Source organism: Galeopterus variegatus, unplaced genomic scaffold (assembly GCF_000696425.1).
Source record: "Galeopterus variegatus unplaced genomic scaffold, G_variegatus-3.0.2 Scaffold2346, whole genome shotgun sequence".
NCBI classification, from domain to species: domain Eukaryota; kingdom Metazoa; phylum Chordata; class Mammalia; order Dermoptera; family Cynocephalidae; genus Galeopterus; species Galeopterus variegatus.
In genome coordinates, this window is record NW_007728457.1 from 80,092 (window position 1) to 90,850 (window position 10,759).

Genomic DNA, 10,759 nt, shown 5'->3' on the forward strand with positions numbered 1-10,759 from the left:
CTTTGGTAAATACATTATTAGGTTCAAAACATTGACTTTGATTCCTAGTTTGCTAAGAGCTTTATTTATATTATAAATGACTGCATCATACTATTGTCATTTTGTCAAATGCCTTTCCAGCATCTGTTAGGGTAAACATATAGTTTTTCCTCATGGTTTCTGTTAACAGGGTGAATTATATGGTTTTTCTAATAGTGACTATCCTGGCGGTATTGGGATCAATCCTTCTCTGAAATGAAAATTGATTGATTAAATAATTTTCAGTGTTCTCTATTACCCATAAACAAAGTTTATAACACTTACCATAGCCTAAAAACAGCTTGCCCTCAGTCTGTCTGACCATCTTTGTCTCCTGACATTCTACCTTACACATCCCGGGGGTTGCATTCAACAAGTCACCAACTTCTGAACCCTCACTTCACACCATGTACTTGTGTGTGGGGCTCATCCCACCTGGAATGACCCCCCCCACACACACACTTCCACAAGCACTCATGCTTCCCATGGAAAAGTTAGTAGTTTACTGTCAGCAGTCAACTCCACTGTCAACCTTTCATGAAAGATTAACCAAAGCATTTGGGCAGATTTAGTGCTAGAAATAAAATTATTATATGCACTAAAAATATCTGACATTTTTTTGTTTAAATTATTTTTTATTGTGGCTAGAGCAATTAGCATGAGATCTACCCTCTTAACAAATTCTTGTTCTGAAACACATTATTGTTGACTGTAGGTCAGCACTGTTAACGTTGAAAAAAGTTAAAGCAATGTGGTGTCTTTTGCCTGTTAAATGGTCATGGCAGATGGGCCCTGCTGGCAGGGATATGACAGGATCGCCACTCTCGTAAATTTATAGTTAGATAGTAAATCAATAAGACCTTTTTAGAAGGGAAATCGAAAAGCTTAACTAATCCAAATTGTTGATCCAGTAAGTTCGATTTTAAGAATATGTAAGACCCAACAATAAGACCTGATTTTTACTCCTGTTGTGAGTACAGCATCTTCATGTCTGTCTAGCATGGGCTTTAGATTGGCACAGCACCGAGTGCTTTGCATGTATTACCCTGCTCAGTCCTCACAACGATGCATTTATAGAAGAGCATCCCCATTTTATAGATGAGGAAACTGAAACTTTGAGAGATGAATCAATGTGTGGAAAGTTATGAAGTAGTAAATGGAACATCTCAGAGTAACACCCAAGTCTCTCTGACTATTAGGTGTACCTGTAACCACGACAGAAATCCACAAAGAACTATCATGAAATTCGTCACAGCTTTCATTATTCTTTTAAAACACTAGGAAAAACATCAATAGAAGCGCATTTTTATAGATCATACTGCCATTATATTATGAACTATGCAGCCAGTAAAATAGGGTTTTGGAAAATATTATAATAATATGAAAATACTCATAAATTTGAATAAAATAATATTTAACAAGTATGTATCAGATCATGTACATGTAGATATATACTAAAGAAATGTAAATTTACTACATTTTTTCTTGCTTGTGGAATCACAGATGATTTTTCTTTCTCACTTATGCTTTTCTATATTGTCTAAGATACTGATACAGAGCATGTCTTATTTTTAAAATAAGAGTGAAGTGGAACCTACGGCAGAACTCAGGGAGGCTCTTAGGACGTGAAGGCAGGCTGGGTGTCAGGGGACGCTGCGTGCCATGAGAAGCACCTAGAGGGTCGGGGATAGCATGGAGGTCTAATAACTTTTCTGTGTTCTCTTAGATTTTCTTTATAATCAATCACATTATCGGTAATCTGTGAGTAGTAATTTTGTTTCTTTTATTTGTTAATCTCTTAATCGTTTTCACACATTGTATTTCAGACATTTTGTTTAGCCAGTGTCCTCTAATTGTTCCTGACTTTAAAGAGGATGCTTCAGCTACTCTAACATTAAATAGCTAATTGCTGAGGGTCTTTGGTAAATACATTATTAGGTTCAAAACATTGACTTTGATTCCTAGTTTGCTAAGAGCTTTATTTATATTATAAATGACTGCATCATACTATTGTCATTTTGTCAAATGCCTTTCCAGCATCTGTTAGGGTAAACATATAGTTTTTCCTCATGGTTTCTGTTAACAGGGTGAATTATATGGTTTTTCTAATAGTGACTATCCTGGCGGTATTGGGATCAATCCTTCTCAGTTATGGTGTGCTTGAGTGCTCTTGGTACTACTCTCCCTTTGAGGACTCAGTCCTGCTTTTGCATGGCTTGGATCAACCACCAGTGAGCTCCCACGGGGTCTTTTTTTCTTTTTTTAAGTATTTTTTTATTGAGGCATAATTGATTGTACATATTTTTGGAGTATAGTGTTGACTATCATTATTTGTATTTCTTTTTTCTGTGTCTGGCTTATTTTACTCGACATGATTTTCTCCAAGCTCATCTGTGTTACTGCAAATGGCAGGATTTCATTCTTTTTTATGGCTGAGTAGTATTCCATTGTGTATATGTACCACATTTTCCTTATCCAGTAGCCCATTGATGGGCATTTAGGTTGCTTCTATCTCTTGGCTATTGTAAATAGAGCTGCAATGAGCATGGGAATGCAGGATTCCCTTTGACATAATGATTTGCATTCCTTTGGGTAAATACACAGAAGCGGGATTGGTGGATCATATGGTAGTTCTATTTGTAGTTGTTTGAGAAACCTCCATAATGTTTTCCATAATGGCTGTGCTAATTTACAGTCCTGCTAATAGTGCAGAAGAGTTTCCCTTTCCCAGCATCCTTGTCAGCATTTATTATTCTCAGTTTTCTTAATAATGGCCAGTCTAGCTGGGGTGAGATGATATTTCAATGTGGTTTTGATTTGCTTTCCCTCATGATTAGTGATGTTGAACATTTTTTCAGTTACCTGTTGACCATTTGTATGTCTTCCTGTGAGAAATGTCTACTTAGCTCCTTTGCCCATTTTTTCAATGGATTATTTATTTTTTTTACTGTGAAGTTGTTTGGGTTCCTTGTATTTCTGGATATGAATCCTTTGTCAGATGTGTAGTTTGCAAATATTTTCTCCCATTCTGTAGATTGTTTTTCCACTCTGTTGATCATTTCCTGTGCTGTGCAGAAGCTTTTTAGTTTGCTATAATCCCATTTGTTTGTTTTTTCTTTTGTTGCTTGAGCTTTGGAGTCTTGTTCATAAAGTCTTTGCCCAGGCCTACTTCCTGGAGTGCTTGTTTTCTTTTACTAGTTTTATGGTTTTGGTTCTTATACTTAAATCTTTAATCCATTTTGAATTGATTTTAGTATATAGCAAGAAGTACAGATCTAGTTTCATTCTTCTGCATAGGGATGCCCAATTTCTCAGCACTGTCTATTGAAGAGACAGTCTTTTCCCCAATGTATGTTCTTGTTGCCTTTGTCAAAGATCAGTTGGCTGTAAGTATGTAAGTTGATTTTGGGGTTCTCTATTCTGTTCCATTGGTCTGAGTGTCTGTTGTTATGCCACTACCATGTTGTTTAGTTCCTATAGCTTTGTAGTATAATTTGAAGGTAGGTAGTGTTATGCCTCCAGCTTTATTTTTATTTATTTATTTTTTAGCTCAGGATTGCTTTGGTTATTCAGGGTCTTTTGTTGTTCCATATGAATATTAGGATTGTTTCTTCTATTTCTGTGAAGAATGTCATTGGTATTTTGATGGGGATTACATTGAATCTGTAGATCACTTTGGGTAGTATGGACATTTCCACAATGTTAATTCTTCCAATCCAAGAGCATGGAATGTTTTTCCATCTTTTCATGTCCTCTTTAATTTCTATCAGTAGTGTTTTGTAGTTTTTTTGTAGAGATATTTCACCTCCTTGGTTAAACTGATTCCTAGGTATTTTATTTTTTTGGTGACTATTGTAAATGGGCTTGCTTTCTTGATTTCTTTTTTTGCTGGTTCATTATTGGCATATAAAGATGTTACCAATTTTTGCATGTTGATTTTGTGTCGTCCAACATTACTGAACTTGTTTACGGGCTCTAAGAGTCTTTTGGTAGAGTCTTTAGGCTTTTCTCTATACAAAATCATGTCATCCACAAAGAGGGACTGGTTGACCTTGTCTTTTCCAATCTGGATGCCTTTTATTTCTTTCTCTTGCCTAATTGCTCTGGCTAGTACTTCCAGTACTGTGTTGAATAGAAGTGGTGAGAGTGGGCATCCTTGTCTTGATTCCTGCTCTTAAGGGAAAAGCTTTGAGCTTTTACTCATTCAGGATTATACTGGTGGTGGGCTTGTCATAGATGGCTTTTTATTTTGTTGAGATACTTTCCTTCTATACCTGATTTGCTGAGAGTCTTCATCATGAAATGATGTTGAATTTTGTCAAATGCTTTTTCTGTATCTATTGTGATAATAATATGTTTTTTTTTGCTTCATTTTGTTGATGTGGTGTATCACATTTATTAACTTGCAACCTGATTTGCTGAGAGTCTTCATCATGAAATGATGTTGAATTTTGTCAAATGCTTTTTCTGCATCTATTGTGATAATAATATGTTTTTTTTGGCTTCATTTTGTTGATGTGGTGTATCACATTTATTAACTTGCATATGCTGAACCATCCTTGCATCCCTAGGATGAATCCTACTTGATCATAGTGTATAATTTTTTTGATGTGTTCTATTCTGATTCCTAATATTTCATTGAGGATTTTTGCATCTGTGTTCATCAAAGTATTGGTCTGTAGTTTTCTTGATTCATTCTGTCTTTGTCTGGTTTTAGTATCAGGATGATGTTGACCTCATAGAATGAGTTTGGGAGAGAGGCCTCTGTTTCAGTTTTTTGAAATAATTTAAAGAGAATTGGAATTAATATGTCTTTAGAAGTTTGGTAGAATTCAGCAGTAAAGCCATCTGATCCTGGGCTTTTCATTGTTGGGAGCCTGCTGATTACTTCTTCAATCTCTTTTCTTGTTATTGGTCTGTTCAGGTTTTCTATTTCTTGTTGGTTCAATCTTGGTAGTTTGTATCTGTCCAGATATTTATTCATTTCCTCTAGGCTTTCATATTTGTTGGCATATATTTTTTATAATAGTATCTAATGATTCTTTGTATTTCTGTGGTATCAGTTGTAATGTCTCCTTTTCCATTTCTGATTTTTTTTATTTGGGTCTTCTCCTTTTTTTTAACCTAGATAATGGTTTGTCTATTTCATTTATCTTCTCAAAAAACCAACTTTTTATTTCCTTGATCTTTTGTATCATATTTGGGTGCCTATTGCATTTAGTTCTGCTCTTATCTTAATTATTTCTTTCCATCTACCACTTTTAGGATTGGATTGCTCTTGTTATTTTTTAGTTCTTGAGGTGTAGCATTAGGTCATTTGTTTGAAGAGTTTCTATTCTTTTGATGTAAGTGCGGATTGCAATAAACTTCCCTCTTAGTACTGCTTTTGCAGTATGGACAGGTTTTGTATAATGTGTCTTTATTTTTGTTAGTTTCAAGAAGTTTTTAAAATTTCCTATTAAATTTCTTCTTGGACCCATAGATCATTCAGGAGCCTGTTGTTTAATTTCCATGTGTTTGTATTGTTTCCAGATTTTTGCATGTTATTGATTTCTAGTTTTAATCCATTGTGGTTTGTAAAGATACCTGAAATGATTTTGATTTTTTTAACTTGTAGAGGCTTAATTGGTGACCTAGCATTTGCTCTATCATGGAAAATGTTCTGTGTGCAGAATGAGAAGAAAGTATATTCTGTAGTTATTGAGTGAAATATTTTGTAAATATCTGCCAGGTCCAATTGGTCTAAGGTATAGTTTAAATCCTGTGTTTCTCCATTCATTTGTTGCCTAGATGGTCTGTCCAATGCTGACAGAAGGGTATTCAGGTACTCAACTATTATTGTGTTGGGGTCTATCTCTTTCTTTAGGTTTAATAGTGTTTGTTTTATATATCTGGGTACTCCAGTGCTGGGTGTATATATATTTATGTTTGTTATGTCTTCTTACTGCATAGATCCTTTTATCACTATATAGTGGCCTTTCTCTCTTTTTATGATTTTTGGTTTCAAGTCTATTTTATCTGGTATTAGAATAACTACTTCTGCTTGTTTTTGGTTTCCATTTGCATGGTATATCTTTTTCTGTCCTTTCACTTGTAGTCTGTGTGTGTCTCTGCCAGTGAGGTGAGTCTCTTGAAGACAGCATATAGTTGAGTCTAGCTTTTTAATCCAATCAGTCAGTCTGTGTCTTTTCAATGTGGAGTTTAATCCATTTACATTTAACGTTGTTGTTGACAGGTATTGTCTTAATCCTGGCATTTTATTGCTTTTCATTTGTATGTTTTCAATATCTTTTGTTTCTTTCTTGTCCTTTTATTATTTGTCTTCAATGTTTGTTGGTTTTTTGCGGTGATAAAATCAGTTTCTTTCTTTCTCATTTGCATTTTTGTTTTACCAGTGCATTTTGTTTTTTCTTGTGTATTTGCAATAGTGATTATCATTCTGGGTTTCAGAGGCAGAACTACTTTGAAAATTTCTTGCAGGGTTTGTAGTGTGGGGGTGAACTCCTGCAGTTATTTTTTGTCTTGGACATACACTATTTCTCCCTCATTTCTGAAGAATGGCCTTGCTGGGTATAGTATTCTTGGCTGGAATTTTTTTCTTTTAGTATCTTGAATATATCATTTCATTTTCTTCTGAACTATAGAGTTTCAGTGGAAAAGTGTGCTGTTAGTCTGATGGGGGCTCTCTTGTAGCTGACTTGAGGCTTTTCTCTTGCTGCTTTTAGAATTCTCTCTTTGCCTTTGAACTTTGCCAATTTGATTATAATGTGTCTCAGAGAGGATCTTTTTGGATTGAATCTATTTGGGGATCTTTGAGCTTCCTGAATCTGAAGGTCTGTGTCTCTCCCTGTACCTGGGAAATGTTCCATTATTCTTTCATTGAATAGGCTTTCAATACCTTTTCATTTCTCCTGCCCTTCTGAAATACCCATGATTTGGATGTTTGTGTGCTTAAGGTTGTCTGCTATTCTCTTAGATTTTCTTCATTTTTAAAAATTCTTTTTTCCTTTTTTTGTCTGCCTGGGTTATTTCAATAAGAACATCTTTGACATCTGAAATTCTTTCTTCTGCTTCGTTAACCTGCTGCTTAAGTTCTTGTGTGTGTTTTTAATTTTATAGAATGAATCCTTCAGATCCAGGAATTCTGCTACATTCTTTTTTAAGGTATTGATCTCTTTGTGAATTTCCTCCTTTATATCCTGGATATTTTTTCTCATTTCATTGTGTTCTCTAACTGAGTTTTTTCTTATCTCTTTGAGTTTTCTTTGCTCAGAATTCCTTTTCAGTCATTTCAAGGTTTTCTTGCTCTAAGGGGTCTGGTACTTGCGAATTACGGTATTCCTTTGGTGGTGTCATGTTTTCTTGTTTATTCATATTTCTATTAACTGAATGTTGATATCTGGTCATCTGGTAGAGCAGTTGTTTCTTGTAGTGTTCTGGAGTTAGATTTGAGGAGAAAGACTTCCTCCTCTATTTGCAGGCTCTGCTGGTGACCTTCCTTGTGTCAATGCATTTGAGTGTGCAGTGGGCTGCCTGCAAGGTGCTCCTGGTTGCTTCTGCAGATGTAAGCTGTCTTTGTGGAGGCAGTAGCTGTGGTGATGGTTGTAGTGGGTCACCTACTGAGAAGTGGTGTTTGTGGTGCTCTTTTGAGGCTCTCTTGCCTTCTGCACAAATGGTGGGAGGGCTGCCTGGGGCTTTCCTCCCATGGCTCTTCACTAGACCTCTTCTTGTCTCCCTGTCAGTACTCATCACCTCCAGGATTAATCCCTCTGTCCTACATCTCTGTTGATCTCTGCACCAATATGAGCCCAAGTCTTCTTCATCAACTTTCATCACCCAGACTCCTACCTCTTTATGGCCATACATCTCCCAATTTGATTCAGACCTTCATCTTCCTCAACCTTACAAATTCTTCCATGATCAGAAAAATGCTCCACATCCTCACCTTTTTCTTCTACCTTTTGATGCAACTGCATTTGCTGTTTTCCCCAAAGCCCTCTTAAAAGGTAAATGTTTTCTTTCCACATCTCTCCTACAGTTGATCCTGGAGTTTAGGTAGGTGTCTGTGATAGACTGTATTTTCCAGAGATGACCACATGGTTACATGTCCCATCCCATGTGATCTTCTCACAATATGATGTTGACACTTCATTGGGATGTGAGGTCTATGTTCTCTTCCTTTAATCTTAGATGGGTCATTGCAACTGCTTTGAGCCCTGGAATGCAGCAGAGGTGTTGTTGCATGACTTCTAAGGCTCTGTAATAAAAGGCAATACAACTCTGCCTTCCTCTCTTTTCTTCTGAGGTGCTTTCCCTTAGGACTCAGCCACGTGTTGTGAGGCAGCCAGTCCACACAGAGGGCATATATGGGCACTGAAGCTGGTTCATACCTAACAGACAGTGTCAGAAAATGAAAGTGAATGGACCTTTAGATGTTACAGCTCCAGGCTTTCTGTTTTCATAGAGCCCCAGACTGAGAGATAAGATATCCCTGGTGTAACTTGGCTGGGTTCCTGACTCACAGAAATGTTGAATGACGATACATGATGATTGTTTTAGATTCTGAATTAATTTGCTATGCAACAATGAGTAATAGAGGTCCCTTATGTTTCTCATTCCTGTTAAGATCTTTGTCCCTGGCTCCTCCTCACAAAACCCTAGATTCTTTGAACCTCATGGTTTTAGAGTATATCATACACTACTCTTCTTTCTTGATGCTCTTCACCCCTTGGATATTTTAGCTCTGACTTTGTCACTTCCTTTTGCCACATCTCAACAATTCATACTTTTTAGTTATGCCACAATGCTCACAGAAACTGTTTCCAGTGCCTCTTTCCACCTGTGATGGTCTTGCTTACTATCAGACTCAGCCACCCAGGTTTTTATCCTCAGTGTTGTCATTAGCAATAATGAAACCAGAGCCTCAGTTTTAAGTATTCCACTCTCTGACCACCACTTTAAATCATCCCAACTTGCCATCTGTACACTCCAACTTCATTCATCCCACTTGAGCATCCAATAATTAACGTACAACCTGCCTTTGTCCTTCAAACCTCACTCACGCCTACTTCCTTTCTTTACAAGCTTGGGGTCCCTGGTCCTTCACTGATCCCAACTTGCCATCTGTACACTCCAACTTCATTCATCCCACTTGAGCATCCAATAATTAACCTACAACCTGCCTTTGTCCTTCAAACCTCACTCACGCCTACTTCCTTTCTTTACAAGCTTGGGGTCCCTGGTCCTTCACTGAAATCATGTGCATATTCCTTGCTACTCTTTCCCTTTATTCCTGGCAAAATGTCACACCTAGTTAATTCCAATTGCCCATATACTTTACATCTGCATCTAAAACCAGAGAAAAACATATCACTATACTCACTGGTCTTACAATAAATTCATGATCAGTATACTTAAGAAAGTTTTTGGTGACAATAATACCACATTTCCCTAATCTTTTTGGTTTCCCACTGTCCTAGAATCTCTTTTAGACTCCCAAACCCCTTTCTTTCTCCTCACTCTTCCTATATCTATAAGAACTTATAATATTAAATGAAAACCTTCACAGCTCCCACACCAATCTGCCTGCATCTGTGTGTGCGTGTTCTGCTGTGCCTTACACCTACCCACTGAACTCCCCATGCTCCAAAAGCCAGATCCTCCCTTCACGCAGTTGCTCCCTTCCCTTTTTCTGACTCAAGTACACACTCAAGTCATCTCTCCTTTCTGTCAGTACATTTTTTTCTCTCCTTTGGACCATTTCCATCATCATACATATATGCTTTAAAAAATATTAAAAAATAACTCCCTTTACTCTATGTCCCCCTTGAGACATCTCCTACTTCTCTGCCCATTTTCGATAAGCTTCTTGAAAACATTTCCTGCACTTAACTTCTTCCATTTTATGTTCTCCCACTTCCTCCGCTCCTACCAGTCTACAAAAACCTCAGTTGCAAGGTCATCTCTCATCTCCATACTGCCAATTCCAGTGACTATTATTTCTCAGCCCTCATCTTCCCACAGGTGACAGCAGAATGTGACACACCTTGCTTTTCTGTTCTTGTTTTAAAATTTTCTTTAGTTGGATTCGGGAATGATTTAAGTTAATTCTTCATCTTGAGGTGTTTCTGCTAATGTAAAATCTCTTGGAGGAAATTTTGCTACAAGTTAGATAATAATAATTATTAAAGAGAAGTCATTTTTCATAAATAGAAATGATTTTTATTCATGTAAATGGAGGAGGTGATCAACATGATCAGTATACTTAAGAAAGTTTTTGGTGACAATAATACCACATTTCCCTAATCTTTTTGGTTTCCCACTGTCCTAGAATCTCTTTTAGACTCCCAAACCCCTTTCTTTCTCCTCACTCTTCCTATATCTATAAGAACATATAATATTAAATGAAAACCTTCACAGCTCCCACACCAATCTGCCTACATCTGTGTGTGCGTGTTCTGCTGTGCCTTACACCTACCCACTGAACTCCCCATGCTCCAAAAGCCAGATCCTCCCTTCATGCAGTTGCTCCATTCCCTTTTTCTGACTCAAGTACACACTCAAGTCATCTCTCTTTTCTGTCAGTACATTTTTTTCTCTCCTTTGGACCATTTCCATCATCATACATATATGCTTTAAAAAATATTAAAAAATAACTCCCTTTACTCTATGTCCCCCTTGAGACATCTCCTACTTCTCTGCCCATTTTCGATAAGCTTCTTGAAAACATTTCCTGCACTTA